Source organism: Petaurus breviceps, unplaced genomic scaffold (genome assembly GCF_028583685.1).
Source record: "Petaurus breviceps papuanus isolate PSGF00001 unplaced genomic scaffold, PetGlider_PUasm1.0 551, whole genome shotgun sequence".
In the NCBI taxonomy this organism is placed as follows: Eukaryota; Metazoa; Chordata; class Mammalia; order Diprotodontia; family Petauridae; genus Petaurus; species Petaurus breviceps.
Window position 1 is genome coordinate 7,810,603 of NW_027186372.1, and position 25,013 is coordinate 7,835,615.

General features: G+C 42.3%; 1 long non-coding RNA gene across 1 annotated transcript in view; it reads left to right on the top strand.

The window, feature by feature from the left end:
• Positions 1–5,452: 5,452 nt before the first annotated feature.
• Positions 5,453–25,013, top strand: part of LOC138172648 (uncharacterized) — a 30,283-nt gene continuing 10,722 nt past the window's right edge. Inside the window, exon 1 of the long non-coding RNA XR_011171201.1 lies at positions 5,453–5,629. This is a non-coding gene — a long non-coding RNA (uncharacterized lncRNA). The remainder of the gene's footprint in view (positions 5,630–25,013) is intronic.

A 25,013-nucleotide genomic window follows, 5' to 3' on the forward strand; every position in this document is an offset into this window, starting at 1 on the left:
GAGGGAAGAGACTGTTATGGTTGTTTCTCCCATAATGCCTTCTATAGGCATATAGTAGGTACTCAATGAATGTTTATTACATAAATATAGTATGTGTTAGGTTCCCTCTCTGTATATGGTAGGTACTCAATAAATGTTTATTATATAAATATAGTATATATTAGGAGACATATGTATATGTTTGTATACATACACACATACATATGTATGTGTGCACATACATATGTGTGTATACATACACATATACATGCACATATACACATACATACATATATGTGGCAGATGCTCAATAAATGTTTATTGAATGATGGACAAGCACCCCATAGGAAGCACAAAGACACTGACAAATAATGGAATTATAGAATTTCAGGGTTGGAAAGCACCTCTAGTCCACTATGTGCCCCTATGGGAATCTCCATTACAACATGCCCAACAGGTGGCCATCCAGTTTCTGCTTAAAGGCCTCCAGGGTGGTAGATATGGTGGGAGAACTGCTGGGCCCTTTCAGAGTACCCAGGAGCCAAGTGTTCAATTTTAGTGGGAGCTTTTCTATTTTAGAAATCAGCAAACTACAAAATCAGGGCTTGACTTATTGCTTTGTGAATTGTCTAGACTTAAGAAAGTGATGGAGAAAATGTCAATAATGCCCATTAAACTTAAAAGGGTGTCCCCTCTCAACATTCTCCCCTCAGCCCCCAGGTTGATTGCTAAACATTTACCAGACATTACCCTGAACCCATTCCATTTTGGGATGCAGCTCTAATTGTTAAAAGGGTTTTCTTGACATCAAAGCTAAACTAGCTTTATGCACTCCATCTCTTGATTCTGTCCTCTGACACCAAGAAGAAAATGCCCAATCCTTCATTTCCTTTCAAATAACAGCAGACAGCTATCATCATTGTATTTAGGAGAGTCTCTCAGCATTTCTCAAACTGTGGGTCTCAGTCCCATATGGGGTCATGAAAAATTTGGCAACAGTAAAAGGTTTCTGAACATGCAACGACCAGAAATTAATTAAAAGTCAAATGCAAAATGAATCAGAGGTGTTCCTGGCAGAGCTGGCCATATTGAATCACACTTCTTCACTGCAGCCTTGGTTCTGAACACAAAGCATGTGCACTTTGCACTGTGCTTGCAATGACCAGAAAGCTTCCAAAACACAAAAAGGGGTCCAAAGAAGAAAAAGTTTAAGCCTTCCATGTATGACCTGGAAGCATCAAGGTGTTACTCAGAGGGCTGTGCTCCTTAGTCATCTCACACATCTCACACCTAACCCATGGCCTTGCTATTCTGTCTTCAGGAGGCAGATTGAGAACATCTCCGTAACTCCTCCAAATAAACCCTCTGCTCATAGCTGTACTTTACACTTAGCATTTATTTAATCTGCAACTAAGAATAATAGCTCACATTTATGTGATGCTTTAAGGTTGACTGAGTAACGATTCATGTGAAACAGGGAATAACCACTATTATTCCCATTTTACAGATGACGAGACCATAATGCCAAGAACCAGAAAGATCTGCCGTTGAGAAGAAGCCACTAGAACCCAGGGCCTCTGACTCTACACTGGCATGTAATCCAGCTCCATTTCTATGAGACCATGTTAATTCACAATGGGCTTGTTCCTCTAAGATTAGAATTAAATTTTCTATGATTATATTCTCAGTGGACACAGTGGATTCATGGCTGCTGAGATTCCTCACCATGTGAGGGGTTTGGGGAAAGAGGTTGGATTTGACAGAGTTCAAATCAGAGTCCCCTAACATTTCTGGACCTCAGTTCCTCAGCTTTAGGGTTAATGCTTTATCTGTAGAATGAAGGGGGTTATAATAATAGTAATTAGCCTTCATGTAGTGCTTTAAGGTTTGTGAAGCACTTTACAAATATTATCTCATTTGATTCGAGTAACAGCCTAGGGAAGTAGGTGCTATTATTATCCCCATTTTGCAGAGAAGGAAACTGAGGCTAAGTGGCTTGCCCAGGGTCATGGAGCTAGTGTCTGAGACAGGATTTGAACTCAAGTCTTTCTGACTTTAGGTCTAGTGTTTTACCTAATATGGCACCTAGTTTCTAGTTTTGATGTCTCCTCTCAGAGCTCTTCTACTTCTAGACCTTTGAGTCTGATATAGAATTCCATGAGAATTGACACCTAACCTTGTCTAATAGGAGTAGCCAGTTGAGCCCCACTGGTCTCTGGCTAGAGCACAACCCATGGAGTATTCATGGGGAAGGCTGCTGGGGTAGGAGGAGTCTTCCCCGTAGTCTGCCTGAAGGTGAGAAGAGCTCCCTTGATTACTTCTAGTGATGCACGTGGTTCATTGCAGAAGGACTTGGGCTTTGGGATGACAAAGAAGTCTCTTCTAGTTCCTTGGTCTTCATGGCCCCAGTGGGTGTTGGGACTCCAGTTGGGGTGTGGCAACCGAGAAGAAAGAGCCTCCCATTTAGGGAGAAACCATTTCTGCTCTCATCTTCCCTGCTGCTGCCAAAATGACTTTCCTTAAGCACAGATCCGACTGTTATTCTCATTCTCAGTGAATTCCTGTGACTTCCTATTACCTCTAGAATCAAACATAAACTCTTTTGTTTAACTTTGAAAGCCCTTTACAACCTGGCTCCAATCTCTCTTCCCAGCCCCCCTGGACATCACGTCCCTTCCTGCATGCTGGGATGCAGCTGAGTTGATTTCTCCGTGCCTGAATCTTGATACTCCATCTCTCATCTTTGTTCCTTTGTGATCTCTGTCCCCTGTGCCCAGAACGCATGACCTCTGCCTTAGAGAATCCACTCTTTCTTCAGGTGTCTCTCAATCGCCACCTTCCAAAGGAAGGTTTTCCCGATTTAAGGTCTCCCACTACATCTGGGGCCTATGCCTTGCCCCTGGACCCCAGTAACTCTGGAAGAGGGAGTGAGGCTGATGACTTTGCACAGCCCTGCCTGACTTAAATCCAATTCACTTGCATGTCATAGCATAACAGACACATGACATCCCTGATGTCACGGTCCTTTTCAAGAATGAAGGCCAGACAGCAACAACAACCACTTCCTGTGCAATCCCAAATTAGTTCCAACCCCTTCAACCCTAAACATGATAAAAAAAAATGCACTGCCAACAGCAAAAAGCAGCTGAAAACTTCCACTGAAAACATTCATAAAAATTCAAAGAACATCCAACGGAAACCCAGGCTACTTAGTGCTCAGATTCTGGAAAGACAATTAAGAAATGCCGAACTTTAAAGTACTCAAATAATTACAACAGTTAATAAAGATTGTTCACACTCAAGAAGTAGCCCTGATGTGATAGAAATGGGGGCTGCCTTGGGAGTCAGGAAGACTTGGTTCATATCAAGTCCTGCCTTTGACATATGAATATGTGAACCTGATATGATATATGAATTTAGAACCTGATATGCTACAGAATGACACATAAAGATGAGAGAGGGGAGGGAGAAAGAGACCATCTGTCATGGACTTCAATAGAAGGCAAGCTTCATGAGGGCAGGGATGATATAATTTATGTTTTTGTATCCCCAGCTCCTAGCACATTGCCTGGCAAATAGTAGATGCTTAATGAAATTTTAAGGTTAAATTAATCTCTGGGCAGCTAGGTGGTGCAGTGAATAGAGCACCAGTCCTGGAGTCACAAGGACCTGAGTTCAAATTCGGCCTCTGACACTTAACACTTACTAGCTGTGTGACCTTGGGCAAGTCACTTAACCCCAATTACCCCTCCAAAAAGCAAAACTAGGCAATTCTTAAAAATTACATGTTACAGAGGAATTGCAGACTAACATTAGTGGAGGAAATTGCCACACTGAGACGTAGGCCAGGCTCCTTCCTGCTCCTCCACCCTGACTCTAAACATTTAGATAAGCCTTGTTTCCTTTCCGTGACCCTTTGAGGTAGGCAATGTAATGGATATACTGTTACCCATCCCATTTTACAGATGAAGAAAATGAGGTCCATAGGGGTTAAGAGACTATCAGAGCTGGTCCTCCAAATATAGCCCTATCCAGCTACACTTTGTCCCCCAAACTTGCCTGTTTTGTTTTGTTTTTTTGTCATTCTTCCTCAGAATGTCCTGTCTGTTTGCATATTATCTCCTTCAAAACCTAACTCCCATGCCACTTCCCCCACGAAGGCTCCTCTGGCTGACACTCTGAGCTCCCAACGCTCTCTCCCATAGCTCCTTTAGAACTTACTTTCTCATGTGCACCTGGCACAAATAATATTCTTACTTCCTGGAACTTAGTTATCTTTTAATATACATATGTAATAGTAAGAATAATTCTCATTTCTATAGCACTTTAGGTTTATAAAGACTTCCTTCACAAAAATCCTCGGGGGCACAGATAGGATGAATATGTATTTTCAGCCTCATTTTACTTACATAGAAACTGAGGCTCAGAGAAATTGTGTTACTTTGTTTCACATCTAGGAAGTATCAGGGCTGGCTTTTGAATGAAGATCTGGGTAGGCAGGGCCCAGAGCTATTTCTACCACACTATGGTGCTTCCTCTCCCCACTTAGATCGTCAGCTCCTTGAGAAGTCTTGTCTTCTGCTGCTAGGTATACCCCAGCGATGGTAAGCGCTCAGGAAAGAAATTAGTGATTGCCAAGCTAAAAAGCCTGCTGGAATAGTTTTAGTACAGCCCTCTACAAATTTCTCCCGAAGACACTAAAGAAACTGCTTAAAACAACCAAAAAGCATTAGATGACCCCAAAGGTCTCTGTTGTCTCCAGTCTCCCTGAAACAAAAAACATCCCATTGTGGGAAAGGCCAGAGGCTAATCCTTGAATTTCCTGTGTGGCAAGTCGGCCAGAAGTTGGCAAGAGTGTTTGGGAAGGGATCAGCCTGGAAGTGTGAGGGAAGAGAGAGAGAGAGAGAGAGAGAGAGAGAGAGAGAGAGAGAGAGAGAGAGAGAGAGAGAGAGAGAGAGAGAGAGAGAGAGAGAGAGAGAGAGAGAGAGAGAGAGAGAGAGAGAGAGAGAGAGAGAGAGAGAGAGAGAGAGAGAGAGAGAGAGCAAGTGCTGAGGGCATCATCTGCCTGCTGTTAGAACCCACCTGGCCTGGCGGAGGGTACAAGTCCCTCTCATCGCGATACCCTCCTTAGGGCTCTTGCCCTAGGGACAGTGTGAGAGACTGGACTGTTGCAATGATGGCTTTCTACTTCTTCCGGGAACAGATAACTGGAATTATGTGGGCTGGAACTACATTGTGATTTCTTTATAGGTTGTATCCTACAATTTAATGAAGCCCTGCACAATCTGTTACTTCCTGCCCCACCTATGAATCTTTATTGCTTATTCCTCTGAGGTTCACACCTTCTATTCTAGCCAAGCTGGTCTCCTCAACCTTCCCTGCCCCTGCTCCTCCCTACCCAGCAGTACATACATATTCTTTGTTCCAGATTGCAAGTCTTTGCTGATATCTCTCCTTCCATTGGTGAGTTCTTTTCTGGACTCCCATTTGGGGGATGGGTCTAGGCAGGCTGTGCTTCATTCTCCTCTGGCTGTGTTTCTGCTTTTATGGACTTCAACCATTACTGATCTGCCTTCTTTCCCTGGAATTCCCATTCATTTTCTGGGGCTGAAGAATATCCCTCTGCCATAAGAACCCTTTTCTCCCACTGGTGAGTTCCTTTCTTGGCTTCCATTTTGGGAATGGGCCCAAACCAGTAACACTTCATCTTCCTCTGGTGGTGATTTTTTGACTCAAAGGATTCTGGGACCCTGCCTGCATGGATACCCTTTCCACTTCCCCACCTCTGTCTAGTGCTCTTTTATGTACTATCTGCCCTCATTGGAATGTCAGGAGGCTGTCTTTCTTTTTGCTTGTTTTAATATCTCCTGCACTTATAGTGCTTAGCACGTACTAAATGATCAATAAATGCACTGTCTGAACCTATCAAATAATCTTCAGTGCTATAGCATCTAAAAGTTCAGAGTTGAGGGACCTCTAGCTCTGAATGTGACAGTGTTGGCCTCTGTGTCAAACTCTAACTCCTAGATCTGGCTTATATTATGCTGCTTATGTCTTTGGGAGAAAGATTCATGAGCCCAGGGCCTCAGACTCCACCCTCCTCCACAGACTATCTCAACTCTCCAGTCTCTCTGAAGTGTTATTCTTTGTATGGATGGAAGGCTCATGCTTGATGGTCTCTTCTCACTGTGAATTAATGTTACCTGACTGATCCTCAGGAAAGGAATCCAGAAACAGCTGAAGCTGGAGTTGATTCTTGGTTGAGAATAGCATCACCCACGTGCAATTTTTCCTCTTCCTTAGTCCCCTCCCCTTCTCCCCCCCCCCAAAAAAAAACCCCTCCTTTTTAATTGCATGAAACAGGACTTAGTTCCAGCCAGCAGGAAGAATGTCGTTAGATCTTGCATCTGCTTTCCTGGAAGACTGAGGAACCAGATTAAAATATGTGCTCTGTGGGCGTTTGGCAGGCTGAATTTTTCTCTCACAGCTTAATTTTCGAGAGGGAATAATATAGGAAGAGAAGAAAGAGAGGAGGAGAAGACAGTGGGGAGAGTGTAATTAAAATCACTGTGTGCAGTCCATAAAGTTATTCCTTATTCCTATCCACACACGACTGAGACACTTGTAAATTCAAGCAGGAGGGCAGCATTGTTCAGCAAAAACGACAATCACTTATTAAGTGCCTACTATGTACCAAGCACTCATCCTGGGAACTGGGGACACAAAAAAATCGCAATGAAAACAGCCCCAGCTCTTACATTCTGCCGGAGGATATTCATCAAAAGGGCTGGGTTTGAACTACAATTCTACTACTTGCATGATCTTGATCGCTTTGCCAATCTGAGCCTCAGCTTCCCCACCTGCATAATAACAATCATTCAGATTTCAGAGGCACTTTAAGGATCACAAAGAACTTGCCCTATAACTATCCTGTGAAGTCAGTTATTGTCCCTACTTTAGGGATAATTATGAAGAAAGTAGACAAAATACCTTTAAGATGCCTTCTAGATCTAAAGACCCTTATCTTATGAATGCATCCCTCTCCAGTTTGTGACAGGCAGGGTGATATAGATGGAAAAGCACCAAACTCAACATCCAAAGCCCCGGGCTTTTGAATCCCAGCTCTGCTCCTTGCTGTCAGACACTGGCAAGTCATTTTCCCTCTCTAGGCTTCATTTTCTTCTCTAGGAAAATGAAGAGTTTGGATGAGCAGATCTCCAAGGGAAGTTCCTTCCAGCTCCTAAATCCTGTGATCCTGTGGTTGCCTAGCCTTTCAGCCTTTTTCTAAATAGATTTAGACAGATTTATGTGTGCTTATCCTGAACATAACAAGATAGCTGAAGCTATTTTAAGAAGCCACTGGTACCTCATGGCAGGGCTTTGAACAATAGTCCTTTTAGAGGTAATTTGAGCAAGCCACATCATTGTTTCCCTGCCTTCCTCAATTTCAGACTCCGTATGCCCACTTTTTTGATGTTCTCCTTCTGGGCACTGTGGTTAGATAGGCAAGCTTTTTGTCACTTGGAAAATTCAGAACTTCCTTGTCCGGAGCGGGTCACACTGCCTGCCGGGGCAAAAGGTGATCAGGTCAGAAGAAGAGTGACTACAAGCTGGGAAGCAGTGACCAGGATGTAGGAAATGATGTCTGAAGAAAATATGGTGGGGGTGGGAGGAGATGATATAAGAATAAAAAGGAGAAAAACCTCAGCTGTCCACTTTCTGTGAGCAATTGCCACAGACTCAGCAACTCTAGAACACAGAGTGGTGTCATTAGCAGGAAGGAATCCAGCTTCCTCAACAGGATGCCAACCTCTAGCAGAATCTCTGCCGTCCCACATGAGCAGGGACAGACTCCCCCTCAATTCCCAAACCTTCGTAACTCTATCTAGCAACTTGCAGGGTGACGAATGTTCTATGCCCATCTGCACATTGGCACATGGGACCTGGCCAAGTGGAGAAAAAGGCGCTTCATTCAGGATTTAGAAACTAATGAACTGCATTTAAAAAGTAATTAAAAACCATTTGTTGATTTCAAACACTTTTGACCATTAGAGAGGATGCTTGCATTAAATTGCCACTAAGGTTTAAAATGATGAAATCGTTTTAAAAAAAAGTTGGTGAGAGGGGACCAGGAGAACTGGGTTCTGGCCTTACTTCTCTAAGAAGCTGGCCATGTGACTTTGGCCAAGTCACTGACCCTCTTAGGTTTTTAGTGTCTGTCAGTCAAGGAGTTGGACTTGATAATGTCCAGATTCTAAGTTTAAAAAAACCACACACATAGAATGATTGTTATTAAGTCATTTTCTGATTTTCAGTTCAATGTTGTTTTCAAAAGTTGGTATAATTACTTTTTAAGCTTCAAATAAAACCTTAATAATAATAATAATAAGAAGAAGGATAGCTAGCATTAATATAGCCCTTACGATATGTCACGCACTGTGCTGAGCACTTTACAATTATCATCTCATTTGATTTTCACAACAGCCCTGAGAGAGAAGGACTATTACTATCCCCATTTTACAGATGAGGAAACTGAAGCAAACAGGGGTTGTGACTTGCCCAGGGTCACACAGCTAATAAGGGTCTAAGGTCAAATATGAACTTAGACCAAGAGTCTTCCTGATTCCAGGCGCAGTTCTCTGTCTGCCAAAAGTAAGCTGATCCAATAGTAAGTGGGCCACTTTCCCCTGTATGGGCTTTAATTAATATAGAATCTTAGAATTTCTGCAGCTCAAAGGACAGTCTAAAGTCATCTAGTCTAAAACCTTACCTAAGGCTTAAATCCAATGTGCAGCATCTCTGACCTTTGTCATTCAGTCATGTCCAACTCTCTTTTGGGGGTTCTTCTTGGCAAAGATACTGGAATGATTTGCCATTTCCTTCTCCAGCTCATTTTACAGATGAAGAAACTGAGGCAAAAAGAGTTAAGTGACTTGCCCATGGTCACACAAGTAGGAAGTGTCTGAGGCTAGATTTGAACTCAGGAAGACGAGCTTTCCTGACTCCAGGCTCAACACTCTATCTATCAGGCCATCTATCTAACTTCTGCTTGAAGATATTCAGTGTGGGAAACTGGCTACCTCCAAAAGTAGCCCACTCCACTCTCAGTCAGATCTTATTCTTAGGAAAGTTTCTTTATGCAATGTGGTGCTATGGAAGGAATGTTAGATTTGGAGTCAAGTGACTTACACTTGACTCCTTCCTGCCAAAGTGATTTTCCTAAAGCATAGGTCTGACTATGGCATTCCTCTACTCAATGAATTCCAGGGGCTCCTTATTATCTCTGCAATCAAATATAAATTCTTCTGTTTGGCATCCAAAGCTCTCATGATCTGACTGATGCCTACTTTTCCATATCTTATTTATTACACAAGCTCTACTTTCCAGACAAACCAGGGTACTTGCTGTTTCTCACACACAACAATGAAGCTCCCACCTATATGCCCTTGAACAGGTTGTCCCCGCTCCTGGATTGCACTCACTCCTCACTGTGGCCTCCTGGAATCTTTAACTTCCTTTGAAACTCAGTTTAAATGCTACATGAGACCTTTACTCGCCCTCTCTCCATTACTTTTTACTATACATATATATATATATATAGATAGTGTGTGTGTGTGTATACATGTTGCTTCCCATGATAGAATGTAAACTTCTTGAGGGCAAGGATTGCTTTGCTTTATACTTTCGTTATTGTATCTCACCAGTATTTAGTCCATTTTGCTAACACTAGTTCCAGCATTCCCGGATCTTTGTCACATGAATTGTTGTTTGGCCACAATTTCCCTATCTTGTACTTGGGCAACTGATTTTTTTTAACCTAAATGTAGATTTTATCTATTAATTTTCAAGTCATTGGTTATGTAATGGATAGTGGGCCAGTCTTGGAAAAGAGAAACCTGGAGATTGTCTTGCCCCTGATAAACTAATTGTGTGAACACAGGTGAATTGTTCACTCTAAAATAATTCAGAGCTAGAAGGCATTCAGAGACATCTAGTTCATCCCCATCATTTCACAGATGGGGAAACTGAGGCCCACATAGGTTTATAGTGGTTGTCATTTTTCAGTCATGTCTGACTCTTCATAACCCTATTTGGAGTTTTCTTGGCAAAGATACTGGAATGGTTTGTCATTTCCTTCTCCAGATCATTTTACAGATGAGGAGCTGAGACAAATAGGGTGAAGTGACTTGCCCAGGGTCACACAGCTAGTAAGTGCCTAAGGCCCGATTTAAGCTCAGGAAGATGAGTCTTCCTGACTCCAGGCCCAGGGCTCTATCTACTGCAACACCTAGCTGCCCCCACATAGATTTAGTCACTTGCTAAAACTCACATAAGTGGTAATTAACAGAGGTGAGATTTGAACCCAGGTCCCTTGGACTTCATACCCCAGGACTTTTCCATTGAATTACTCTGCCTTCCATGCCTCTCAGTGGCATGGTCAACTCCCAAAGACTCTTAAGTTACAAATGGATTGCAAATCTGTATGAGAATTTCCAAGCTGGGAATTCCCCCATGCTGATAAAATTATCACAGATACACAACAGCAACAACGACAGATTCAGGCCATTGTTCTAGCCTGTCAAAATCCTAACCTTTGTCTTCTAACACATTGGCTGTCTTCCTCAAGACTGAGTAATTCACAAATTCATCCAAGTTACTAATGAAAAAAATTTGAAAAGGACTTGGCCAAGGGGAAATTCTTGCCTCACTATACTAGCGACCTTTCTCCAAGATGATGGGAATTCATTAATCAACACTCTTTGTATCCAAATATTCAGCCAGTTCCTAGACCCCACTACCACCTGTGAAGGGTATTGAGAGGAAGCAGGCAACATAGTAAATTTTTCAGGAATGAAGGTGCAAAAAACTTGGATTTAAGGAAAAACAGAAAATTTCAGAAGTTGAAATATTTAAAATATAGTCAAGCATATCTCTTGATCTAAAGTCACTTAGTCGATTGAAGGAATGAAAATAAGGCTAGAGACTGGACCTGTCTGATTTCATTGGTTAAAACAAACTCTCGAGGAAAGAAACCCCAACGTACCAATGCCAATATGTACCTTCTCTGTACTATATAGACTCAGAGTTGCCTTGGGCACAAAGAGGTTAGATGGTCGTACAGCATTTAGGTCAAAATTGAACTCTGATTCTGAAATCATCTCTCTATCCAACATATCTCGTTGCCTTTTGGGCATAAAAATATATTATTGTGGGGTGGCTAGGTGGTGCAGTGAATAAGACACTGACCCTGGAGTCAGAAGGACCTAAGTTCAAATATGGCCTCAGACACTTAACACTTACTAGCCATGTGACTTTGTGCAAGTCACTTAGCCTTCCACCTTCTAAAAATTTTTTTAAAAAGCAAAAAAAAAATATGTTATGGCTAAATAGGACTGCCCACAAAATTGCCATCTCTCCTATGGGAGAGGGCTTTAATCTGTACACCTAAGCACAGGCCATCTGGCTTCATTTTTAGCCAGGGTACACCCCTGGACTCTTTATTCTACAATGCCCCAATAACCTCTTCACCCTGGAAGCCTGCTCTACCCTAGACTTCACACACTGGGAATACCCTTGACCCCTAAGGTCTCTCTCTTTGATTCACTTGTTCTCTCCAGAACCTCCATTTTAAGGAAGATGCCCAGGTTGGGCATCTATGTCTTCATCCCTCTCCAGGCTGTACTCCTTACCCTCTCAGACTTTCTCCCCTTTCCCTTTCAATTTTTTTAATATGTTGTTTTCATTCATAATGAAAATAAGCTCCTTGAGGGCAGGGACTGTCTTTTCTTTCTGCTATAGTTATATTTCCAGTAGTTGGCCCATAATAAGTCTTAATAAATGTTTGTTGATCTGTTGTTTACTTAACTTTGTCTGAGTGATCTGGATGGTCTGTAGAGCCTTTCCTGACTGTGATTCAGGCAGTTTGGCGGTGCAGTGGATAGAGCTCTGGGCCTGTCATCAGGCCTGAATTCAAATCCTGCCTTAGACATTTACTAGCAGTGTGAACCTGGATAAGCCACTTAATTTCTAGTTGCCTCCGTTTCCTTCACTGTTAAATAGGGAAAATAATAATACCTACCTCTCAGGGATATTATAAGGATCACGTGCTGGCTCTGTGACCACAGGCAAGTGACTTCATCTCTGTTTGCCTCAGTTTCCTCCACTATAAAATGAGCATAATCATAACACCTACTTCTTAAGGATGTTGTGAAGATTCATTGAGCTATTTGTAAAGCACTCAGTACAGTGCCTGGCACATAGTAGGTGCTATATAAATGTTAGCTATAATAATAACAACTGCTATTATTAATTTTATTGCATTAATATTATAGAGGGCAGCATTCAAGCCCACAGGAATGTCAAACTCGAATAGAAACAAAAGCTGCTAATGGATCACATATTGACTTAGGAAACTACATATTGATATTATCTGTGTTCTATTAGATTTTCATTTATTTCATTAGCTATTTCTCAATTCCATTTTAGTCTGATTTGGACAGCCCTAAGGAGTGTTTTGGCCCCAGTGCAGCCTCTGGGCTTCATTTTTTGACATCTTTGCTCAGCACGGTGGAAAGGGCACTAGCTTGAGAATAGATGGGAGCTAGGAGACCCGGGTTCTAGCTCTGGCTGTGCCACTCACCATTTACTTGAATAGCTGCTCACTCACAGTTTGTTAAGTGGTACAGAGGGTCACTTGGATCAGAAAAGACCCTCATCCCTAAAAAGAGAATCATAAAATCAAGGAGATCTCACAGCTGAGCAGTCCTAGAGAATGGTTAGAACTTAGTCTCAACATCTTCTTTGATGTTCTCTCTGTTGTACAATGATGCTGCCAGCACACTGAACACATACAGGCCCATTGAAACTCATAAGGAGAACCTGGAAAATAACATTTAGGAGGCAGTGTGGATAAAGTGATGGTCTTGGATTCAGGAAGGACTGAGTTCAAGTCCAACCTCAGACACTTACTAGCAGTGTGGCTCTGGGCAAGTCACTTAACCTTGTTTGTCTCAGTTCCCTGATCTGTAAAATGAACTGGGGGGGGGGGGTGGCTAGGTGGCTCAGTGAGTAGAGCACTGGCTCTGTAATCAGGAGGACCTAAGTTCAAATCCAGACTCAGATACATAACACTTAATCAGCCGTGTGACCTTGGGCAAGTCGCTTAACCCTAACTGCCCTCCAAAAAGCAAAAAAAAAGAAAAGAAAAAACATGAACTGGAGAAGGAAATGGCAAATCACACCAGCATCTTTGCCAAGAAAACCCCATAGATAGTGTGGTCCATGGGGACATGAAGAGTCAAACACAACTGAATGACTGAACGAGAACACAATTCCCTCCCCTCCCATCCTCCAACACCCCACTCCCAAAGAGAAGAGGTAGGCAGCAAGGGAGGTTAGATGGATAACGTGAAGGCTTTAGACTTTAAAATGGAAAACTATAATTCACAATAGAAAAGAAAATTTGTTTTTAAAAAAACCTCTGGAAAATTCTGGGGTTTTGTAGACTTGTTAAATTTTCCCCAGATAGAAAGAACATGAAAAATATCAGGTTAAAAAACAGATTTATCTGTGTACTTCAAAGGCCTATGATTTCATCCTTGCTCCAGCACCAAACCTCAGTAACCAGTCTTCATTAGCTCCTATGGCCAATCTTTGGGTGGCAGGCCTTTCCACCTTTGGATCCAAGTTTAAAGCAGGAGGGAACCTGAACAGTCACCTTGCACAATACCCCCTCTTCACTTTAGGGCTGAGGGAGCTGAGCTCCAAAGAAACTAAGTAACTTTTCCATCACACAGGCAGGAAGTGACCACGCTAGGATTTGAGTCCAGGACTCTTGATTTCAAATCCCATATTCTTCCCAATGTGCCATATTTCTTCCTATCAGCGAGGCTGGTCCTCAGAGAAGACACAAAGGTCATTGTCAAGATTATGCTCAAAGCTTTTCCATCCTGGTAGGACGTGCCAGAGCCCCTAATGTGCTGGGATAGGCTCTGAGAATTCAGGGTCTCTTCTGTGTCATGATAAGGTGTCAGAATGGAAATGAACAGAGATACTAAATTGATATCAGAGTGATGCTACCAAGGGCAACCAGTGTCTGTGGGGCTGGCAAAACTAATGTGCTATTAATAGTGCTTTCTCTACTTGATGTATATGGAAGTTAAATTTTTAATTGGAAAGAGTTATCAAATAGGTACTGAGTGCCTATTACATGAAGGAGATATAAACAAATTGATTGCTAAAGTATTTGTCAAATGCTTACTACGTACCTTGGCCAGGCTGTGCTAAAAGATAAGGCTGCCAACTCAAGCAAGACAATCCCTACCCTCTGGGTGCTTATATTCTTTTTTTTTAAGCAATTGGGGTTAAGTAACTTGCTCAAGGTTACACGGCCAGGTGTTTCTGGGTGGGTGCTAAGTGTCTGAGACCGGATTCAATCCCAGGGCTCATTTCGTCCTGACTCTGGGGCCAGTGCTCTTACTCGCTGTGCTACCTGGCCGCCCCTAAGTGCTTATATTCTGATGGTATAAATAACACACGAAGGAGATCTGGAAAGACTCTAGACTGGAAACAGCATTGTAATAAGCAATTTGGCAATTGGGGAAAGACGTACCAAAGAGACCCCAGTCTGCAAGTAAGAGTGGGGTCAGGGAGAGAGAAAGTTTGGCATCTGATAGCTTCCTATTTTAATTAATTATCCTAGCTAACTATATATCAAACTCAATTGCTTCCATATTGAAAGCTGAAAGTTGTGTCAATATTTTCCAAGTACTGATGCACCAAAAACTCAGTCTCTCCATCTTTGGTATGGCCTTAGTAGGGTTTACTACATGGAGTACAAAATACAGTCTCTGCCTGCAGGATATTTAGTGACTCATGGAGTGATATGTTCTAACTATTGATGTGTGTGTGGAGCTGTTCCCAAGCTCCCAAAGGTGTCACTGTTTTTATGAATGTAGAGACAGATTTGTCGATGGAATCTGTAGGCATGCTGTCACAGTGACCATGGAGAATGCCCCAACTAGGATCCATGTACCAACCACAAAGAAGAGCAATAAGGAGGTTGAGAAGACGGGGCCATCTCACTTGGCCATGGTAGAACCTGAGTCTTCCAAAGGCATGACTATTGTTTAAGTCCATTCCCTACCTAAGGTCCTGCCTGCATAGGTAACGCCAAAGCTTGAGTGGCAGGAATTACTAGAATTCACAGCATGGCAGCTAGACTGCTTGCTCTTACAATCCTTTTTTATGGGTGGGTAATAGTCTTTCCCTAATTCCTGGTCACTGACCCCCAGTGGCTCTTTGGTAGGACATGGACCTGAGACTCACCTCTCATTGCTTCCACAAAGTGGAATTGAAGTAGCTCAAAAGAAATGCAAGATACGCAAATTTAGAGAATCCACCTGAAATGTTCACAACAACTATTTCAGATCTCAGATTAGTCTGATCAGCCAAAATCAGATACACTGAAACTTGACTCTAGCATAGTGATGTCATTTTGGTCCTCACTGATAACACAGGGCAAGTACCACTTAATTAACTTGACCACTTGATAAAACAAAGACTTAGGTTCCTTTTGTTTCTTCAACTACTGTCCAGACCCAAATAATTACTCAATAAATGCTTAATAAGAGATTTTGAGACCTCAAAAAGACCAAGGTCTCCCCCTGCATCTGGGGCCATTGCCAGTCATCCTGACCTATGTCTTGCCACTAGACCCCAATGACTCAGGAGGAGAGAGTGAGGCTGATGACTTTGTACATCTCTGCCTCACTTAAGTCCTATTCACTTGTAAGTCAAGACACCACCCTGCTGATATCATTGGTCCTCTTTAAGTATGAAGGATGAACAATAGCAGTAAGAGATTTACCACATGTCTAACCCAGTGCTAGGCACCAGGGTGGGGAATACAAATAACCCGGTCTTTGTCCTTAAGGAGCAGATAGTCTAGCTGGGGAGGCAGAGAATAAATGCACAAAAACTTGAAAAGCCATAGGAGACATCAGTGTATGGGATATTAAAAATAGAGCAAAGACTTTTATTTGCCTAATGAGTGCTATACACAATCCGTTTTTTTTTTAAATTTTTGCTGCAGACCTGTTATTTCATTGGTATGTGGCTTCCCAGTGAAGAAAACAAGTTAGACAGGCAACCGTTCTTCAATTTATAATCATAGAGAGTTGCCTGAGGCACTGCAATATTAAGTGACTTGCCCAGGGTCATGCCAACAGTATGTGTCTGAAGTAGGACTTATATCAAGTTGTATGAGGAAGACTGGTTTGGCTGACATTAGTGTGCTTGGAGAAGCATAAATTTTGATAAAACTGGAAAAGTAGATTGGGATTAGGTTGCAAAGAGCTTTATATGTCCAGGAGAAGATTTTATATATGATTCTGGAGATAATAGGGAAACACTAGACTTTATTGAGTAGAGAAGAGACAAGGTCAGACCCGGACTTAGGAAAATTCTTTTGACAACTATGCACAGGGTAGGTTGGAGTGGGGAGAGATTTGAGACTGGGCGCCCCACGAAGAAGCTATTACAACAGGCTTAAACCGGGGTGGTGGCTGTGGGGAGAGCTAGCCAGGAATAGATATCCAGTCCAAGATCCCCAAAGGAACTATGACTGTAAGACAGAGTAAAAATTAATCAGCTGGGAGACACCTAACCAATTGCTATCACTTATGGGTACTTCATGAATGCTCTCATCAGATTGCCTGGTTCATTACAGATGCACGGAACATCCTCTTCGTAGTATTTTGAATATTGGACATTTTTAAAGCTTTTGACAGCATTTACTGATTGATTCAGATATAATGAAAGGGAAAAGCATTGGATGATTCCTAAGAATTCTACACGCCTCTGAGATTCTGAAGCTTGCTGCTTAAAATCTACCCAAATCATAACTATGTTTTTTGCCAGCTGGTCTTAGGAGAACATGCCTCCTATTGCTGAGGAAGGAATCCCACCCACCATCTGCTTAGAAAGCAAGGACCATAGCAATTGTTTCTATTTTAGTTTTCCTTGTGGGGCTGCCCTGATATGTGGGTAGTGCCAATACTGAACTCTGTGGGATTTGAAGGTCACTAGAAAAAAACCTCTCTGCCCCAGATGACTTTGTTCCATCATCCCACTACCTTGTACAAAATCCTCTCATTAGTTATTCTTTTAGGTAAAGACTCTCATTTAAATGTAAATTAATGCTGAGTAAATGGAGTAAATTTTGAGTCATTTTGGGTGGATAACATAAATTAAGTCAAACTAACACGTTTAATACCGAGCTGCTAAGCAGAAAGTACTGTAAGGGATATAAAAATGTCTAAGGCATCTTAAAAGACTATGGGTTAAATTGGAGAGACAAGGACAAAAGATGAGAGGCAGTATGATGCAGCAGAGAACCTGGGAGTTAGCAGTAGCCCTGGATTTGAATTCTGCCTCTGACGCTTACTGCTTGTGTGACCATAGGCTTGGTTAACCCAAATCTTTATTTTTTATCTTTAAAATGAGGATAATAATATTTTTAGTACCTACATCATAGATTGCCGTGAGTTGATGAGATGATGTAGGGAAAGCATGCTGTAAACCTTAGAGCACTACAGAAACATCAGCTATTATTATTTTCATTCCTGACCTATGATTTCATTGATGGAGAGAATTCCTGGTAAGGAAACTCCTGCTGCCAATGCAGATCAGCCCCTGCTCTGCAGCATAACGCTGCCAGAGAGTTGCCCAGGGCACTCACTGAGAGGTTAAGTGACTTTACCAAGGTCACATAGGCAGTATGTGTCAGAAACCAGATCTATCTGCTAGCCATGCTGTCTCTAATATCTTCGAATTCCTCCTCCTTTTTCTTCTCCTCCTCCCTCCTCTTTTCCCATCACCATCATGGTCATCCTCATCATTGTAACCACTACCATTACAAACTTTCTGAAGAAGTCATAATGTGTTAGTTGCTCAGTGAATACCTCCCTGAGGATAGAGGGTGTAATGGAAAGCATGTTGGAATTAGAGGCAACTTGATATGAATTCCATCTCTGAGGAAGTCACTTAACCCCACTGAGCCTCAGTTTCCTTATCTCTAAAAATAGAGATAATGTTTATGCCACCTACCTAACTTACAGGGTTGTGTGGAAAGTGCCTTGTAAAAATTCTAGGACTATAAAAATGTGAGCTATTATTATAAAGCACTAAGCCCATTAACATCCATTAACACCTTATCTCAAATTTCCCAAAGGAGTAGGGCATACACATTGGGTCAAATTTGTTTGAGAGAATGTGGGAGAGTTGAGGGGTTGGGTTGGGTTAATAACTGGAAACAAATGACGAATGTTCTCTGAAGTGAATTAAAGGGACTGAACTAGATGGTCCCTAAGTTTCTTCATGCTAATCATAGGATTTAAAAGGAATCTGGAGGACAGGCTTGAGGAGGACAAATGAAGGGAGGGAGGGAGACTTTGGGCAGCTCGTGGCTGTTCTGTGGGGAAGAAGCTGCCAGAGAGAGAAAAGAAAAACCCTCGGGAAGATGGGCGGAAGAGAGGCCAGGACAAAGTTATCCTTCTCTATAGGTGGGCCTCGTGGGGGCCTTCCCTCCTCGTGCCTGCTATATCAGAGCACACATTGCTCTGAGTATCGGTGGCCTTGCGCCTTTTGCCCCGCCTAAGACTAATTATCCCTGGGGCTGGTAGAAGTGGGGTGGGGGTGTGAGGGCATCAAAGCTAGACGATGTCCCTGGAGTGGCCACAAACTGCTATTTCCACAGAAGACCGTGTTGAAAGCTGAAAGAGGCTGGGTATGAAATTTAAGTGACGGCAGCATTCTCCTCTTCTGAAGGCACAGGAGGGCCTGTGTGATATGAAAATAGCTTACTTGCTGGATTTCAACAGGAAGTCTATTTCAGGATGGGGAGGAGGACTTTTTAACCTTCCCTCTTGGAAATGATTGCTGGGGATGATCTCACTCTGTGGCTATCAGTGTCCTGAGGTGCTGGGTACCCTGTGATCGTCAGTCACTGCTTGGTTCAGACATATGCCTTCACTAATTTAATGTTTCTCCCAAAGGCTAGAAGAGTGGCAGGTTTGGGGAAGGCACAGTGGTCAAGGGGGCTGGGCCTGCAGCTCTTGGCTCATGATGTCTGGGGTTGCTTGGGTAAGACCTTTGGATGATCTGCAAACAGTGCAACATGGTGAAAAGAATGCTGCAGTAGGAGTCAGGAGTCCTTAGTGTGGTATAGGGGAAAGAAAGCTAAATCTGAAGTCAGAAGACCTGGGTTCAGTTACTTAGGGCAGTACAGTACTTTGGAAAGAACACTGGACTTGGAATTTTGAACTTGCATTCTTCCAGTGGTCTTTTATGTCTATCATTCCATTTGACCCTAACCCTGTGGCTCCAGCATTTGCTATCTGTGTGACACTGAGCAAGGATTGTGGCCTCTGGGCCATTTCTTCATCTGTAAAATGAGTGAGTTAGACAAGGTAGCCATTGGGATCCTTCCAGTTCTGGATCTATGGTTATGTGAGGTAATTGTGGACAGATCACATCACAGGACCTTGGCCTCTCTGGTAGTCAGTTTCCTCCTCTTTAAACTGAGAATATTGGAAGGACCCTTCTAGGTCAAGATCTCATAATAATAAGACCTTGTTTATCTTCTTGTCTTTGCCACCGCAATCCTGGGTAAATCATTTAAGTTGTCATTAGTTGGGGCTGGAGAGGGGGAAGAAGGTGCTGGTTAGCATAAGGGGAAAGCCCAGAAGTAGGTTGTGTTACTTTAATCAGAGACACACCAAGAATATAGCACCTACTGAACATTTCACTGAAGTATTGACTCAAAGCTATTTTCTGGGACTTGATTTTGTCTTGTGTAAAAAAGAATGGGTTGGAAAAAATTTCACAGAATATCAGCAGCAGAAGAAACTTCAGAGGCTATCTAGTCTGGTGCTTTTTTTTTTTTTTTAAGCAATTGGGGTTAAGTAACTTGCTCAAGGTTACACGGCCAGTTATTTCTGGGTGTGGTGCTGAGTGTCTGAGCCCGGGATTCGATCTCCAGGTCATCCCAACACTGGAGCCGGTGCTCTTACTCGCTGTGCTACCTGGCCGCCCCAAGTCTGGTGCTTCTTAAACTGTGGGTCGTGAAAAATTTATTGACAGTAAAAGGTTTCTGAATGCACAATGACCAAAAATTAATTAAAAGTCAAACACCTAATGAGTCTGAGGTGTTTCTGGCAGTGTTTGCCCCTCTGACAGCCTTGGTTTGGAACACAAAACTTGGGCACTTTGCACTATGCATGTCCTCAGGCCACATATCATTGAGGGAGGCTTCCCAAGTGGCTAAAATGGGGTCACAAGTGGAAAAAGTTTAAGAAGCCCTGAAGTCTAACCTGTATTGGAATAGAAATACAGCCATCCCTTTCATGTTGTAGGTATTAGGGGCACAGCACCTCCCATGAGCTGGAAAATCCCCACAATATTATTTTGTCCTCCCTTCATACCAGAGAAGAAGTCTGAATTTTTTCTTTTTCTTTCATGGAATGTTTATAATACCTTATTATAAAATTTGAGTTCAATATTTGGTCATAGGCTTTGTGTTTTCTGTTGGCCTTTGAGTCTCATCGGCAGCTTCCACAAAAAATTCCCATTTAATTTCTTATGCTGACCCACAATATAGTGAAACTATAATGGAGAAAGTTGAGATGTAGAAGGGATAATCACACTCTTGACAATATCCTTGGTAAGTCATTATTCGGTCTTTGCTTGAAGACCTCTAGTAATAGGAAACCTACCATCTCCCAAAGCAGCCTGTTCCATTTTGGACTGTCTCTGATTGTTAGGAAGTTTTTGTTACTCTTGTTTGGTTTTTGTTTTTTTCTTAAAGCCTGGATCCCTATCTCATCCAGCCCGGAAGTGTAGTGGCCACTCACTGGTGGATCCCAATGCTCATCATCATGGAAGTTTTGCCCTGCTCCATCTCTGATCTGGACACATTTGCCCCTCCTTAGTTAGCCTGTGGCCGCCCAGCAGCCAAGGCCTCACTATACTGGTGCCAGACTTAGTGTGGATAGCTGATGGGTTCTGACACCACTTCAGCTCAGAACTCCTGAGCTTGCAGGAATTACAGGTGTGAATCACTGCACCCAAAGGAAATTTAGTCTTTAATCAAAACCAAATCCACCTCTTCATTGCTTCTGATTGTGCTTTTTTGGGAGGAGGGGAGACTAAGCAAGACAAACCCATTTTTTTCTTCCTAAGGGCAACCCTTAAAATACTTAAGGATGGTATGCTGACCCTACTCCCTCAAGTCTTCTCTTCTCCAGCTTAAATATCCCTATTTCCTTCCATTGGTCTTCATGTGGTATGAATTTGAGGCCCTTAAGTATCCTCTGAATATTCTCCAGTTTCTCAGTGCCCTGAAAAACATGAGGCCCAGAACCAAGTACAAAACCACAGATGTAGCATGAGCAGCGTAGAGTATGGCTGGACTCTTGCTTCCCCTCTTCTGGACACCAGGCCTTCCTTAACTCAGCCTAAGATTTCAGTAGTTGTTCTGGCTGCCATTTTGCCACTTTAAGCTACATTGAACCTCAGTTCTTCCAAACCCCCAGATCTTTCTCAGACAATTGTGAAAGCCATGTACTTCCCCCAGCCTGTACTTAAGCAGTTGATTTTTTTAAACCCAAGTATAGGACTTATATTTATTCATATTAAAATATATCTAGAGAAGCAATATGGAATAGTGACCAGGGGGCTGGCCCTGGAGGCTGAAGGACCTGGGGTCAAATAAAATTAGCCCAGCGACCACTGGCAAGTCACTTAACTACCCACTGCCCCCAGGGAATTCTTTTGGTTGTGGAGTTGGGATCTACTTTTCCCCATACTAATGAAGTCACTGGTCTGGATGAAAATACATCTTAATAAGTGAAATTTAGTAGATGATTCTATTAATCAGCATCTGCCTACTTTTTCTTAGATTCCAAAGCAGTGCCCCTTTGACCTTAAAGTCCCTTGTTTGTAGTCTTTTCAAGGATTTTCATATATATGAAAATATATGTAAAATATACAAAAATGCATATGTACATATAATGTTATATATGTGTATATACAAACACATACAATTTTATTGGATCCTCTTAACAGCCCTGTAAGGTAGACAGATAAGTTTTGTTATCCCTAGTAGTACTACTGAGGTTGGGAGAAGTTAAGACTTCACTAAGGTCATACAGCTAGCTATTAGATAGGGACAGAACTTTTACTTCAACTCAGGTCTCCTGATTCCTGTTTCAGGGAATTTTTCTCCTTTATGAAGGCTGCCTTCTTCATTTCTTGACAGTGCCTCCCTTCTCAGTGACTTTCCTCTCCTGGGAAAGCAAAGGAAGAGATGATTGTTCTCCAAACTTCAAAGTCTTTTTTTTTTTTTGGTTCCTTCTTAGCAGACGATCTGGAGAAGGAGCCTCAGGAGGGGAGTAGGTTGGAAAGTTTTTGAAAGCCATCAAACTTAGAGTAGAAAATATTCCCAGGCCTGGCTAAACTCCCTACAGCACAGTTCATTCATATTCAGTATTCTAGTCTCTGGGAAGCCCTTAACTGGTAATGACTTTCGCCTAAAATATTATATAACACTTTACTGGTACCCCCTATGAATTACTTATCGTGTAACTTTGGGCCCTGGGTTCTAGTCACATCATCAGAAGGGAGGACAGGGTCCATATGCTCTCTGAATTTTGTATGTTCCCTAGTACTAAGGCACTGTATACATGACACAAAATAAGCATATTTCACTTTGTGAGGTGTCAGTGGCACAAAAGCCTCTGTGGCCATTGGAGATGGAACATGAACTTGCTAAGTGGCTGAGATTAGGTGTGGATGTGGGAAAGCTTCCTTGGCTTTGGCCTTCGGGGCACACCAGCTGCTGAGGAATGCTTCTCCCTCTCTTTTTAGCTCCACATCACCAGGAAGGCCAAACCACAGAGTCTGTGGTGGCAGGGGTGGGGTCCCTTAGGAGAAGCAAGGCCTGAGGGAAGAAGGGAAGGCCAGGAGAGGCCTCACACCAATCAGGCCTCTCTGAGTCCCAGCCAAACACTTGGCCATGTGGGATTGCATTTTCCTGCAGGAAACCTAATCATATTTCAGGAATGCAGAAAAGGAATAGGCTATACAGAGAAGGGGGTTTACAGGCCTCTTTTGTCATAGAATCTCAGAGCTGGGAGGGGCCTTGAGGATGGGAGTTCCTTGCAGGCCTGGCCAGCATTTCTGCTTTTCTTTGTATACCCAATGCTAAGCAGAGTGGTTGACAAATAGGAAGTACTTAGTAAATACTTGTGGATTGACTGACTGCCCTTAGATGCCATCTATTCCAAATGCTACCTGAGCATCTGAATCCCCTCTGAAACATCCAAGCAGTCACTAAAATTAACTCTCATCCAGTTGCCTCTTCTGTCTCCAGTCCATCCTCCAAGCTGACATTTCTGCATCACAGTGCCATTCTCCTGCTCTCAAGAAGCTTCCTTGGTTCTCTGTTACCTTTAAATAAACAGGAGCTCCTTTGTTTGTCATTTAAAGCCTTTCATAATCTCACTTCAATTTATCTTTCCAGACTGATTATACATCCCTCTCTTGTACGGGGCCAGCTAGGCAGTACAGTAGATAGACTGTGGGACATTAGATCAAAGTTCATTAGAAGAAAATTATCATCTTTTCATCTTCATTTTTGTATATCCACAACTTCCCATATTTTCCATTTTCCAGAGAACTATCCCTTGTAACAAATAATAAGAAAGGAAGGGAGAAAAAACATATTAGAAAATTTAACCAGCATTATTAGCCAGGTGTCCCCAAAGTCTTGATGCATTTTTAAGCTACTAAAAACCACATTAAGGCTTTTGGGATACCTTGAATGCAATGTTTCATATTCATAGAGCCCCCCTCCCCCAAAGAAAAGAGGAAGATACATTTGTCTGTGCTCAAGCTTAGTCATTATAATTATGCAGAATTCAGTTTGGTGCTTTTGTACATGAGTGTATACATAGTGTGTATATAATAGTAGTCATCTCAAATGAGATAATGTATGTACAACACATTCTGCAAATCTGAACTGGCTAGAAATGTAACTATTTTGTTAGCTATTTTTATCATTATTTTTTTTCCAGGTTCTGCTTACTTTGCTTTGTCTCAGCTTGTGTGAATTTTCCCATGTTTCTCTGAATTCTTCATATTATCTTTCTTTAGAGTGCACTAATATTTCATTCTAATCACATACCACAATAGGTTTAGCTGTCATTCTCCAATCCAAAGTAATCGACTTTGGTTCCAGCTCTTTGCTACTACAAAAAAGTGCTGCCACGTATATTTGTGTGTGTATGGAAGAACTTCAAAGCTCTCCTATTTACTCAACTTTCCAAAATGAATTTGCCTGTACCCAGAGTCTCTCTGGCTAACCCTTCTATTCAGCAGGAGTTAAGAGAACAAACATGTTGTGGGACGAGGAAACAAGGCCAGGATAGGCATGTGCACAGTGATACAGATTTATACATTATTTTTATTGCAATCATTATCCAAACAACAGCATTGCAGATCCTCCTACTCTGGAAGGGTTCTCCAGCTGTTCTTCATTACCACATGGTCTTACTTTGGAATTTTCATCTGGTTTCTGCACTACCCACTACCAAGAAGTAAACTTGGCCCGGTCTTTAAACCACCAAAGACAGAAACACAGAGGAATCTATTGCCTTCGTAATGGAGGATCCTATTTATTTGTAAATCATCATGAGTGGGTGCAGCCTGGCAAAGTAGCTGCCCTCTCCCAGGGGGCCTCTCTGATAGAGTGCCCAAAAATGTAAACTGACTTCACCCATGGCTCCTTACACAAGCTCATTTGCCTGAGTCCTCCTGCCCTTGGAAATGTGCAGAAAGGAGAAAACCCTCCATCCATCCTTCTCCCTGAATTTTAACTTGATCCAAATAAATTCATAGTTGGAGCAGAGAACTCTCCCATAGTTGGCAGACCACCACAGATGCTGGCTCTGAAATACTGAATTCTAATGCTAGAA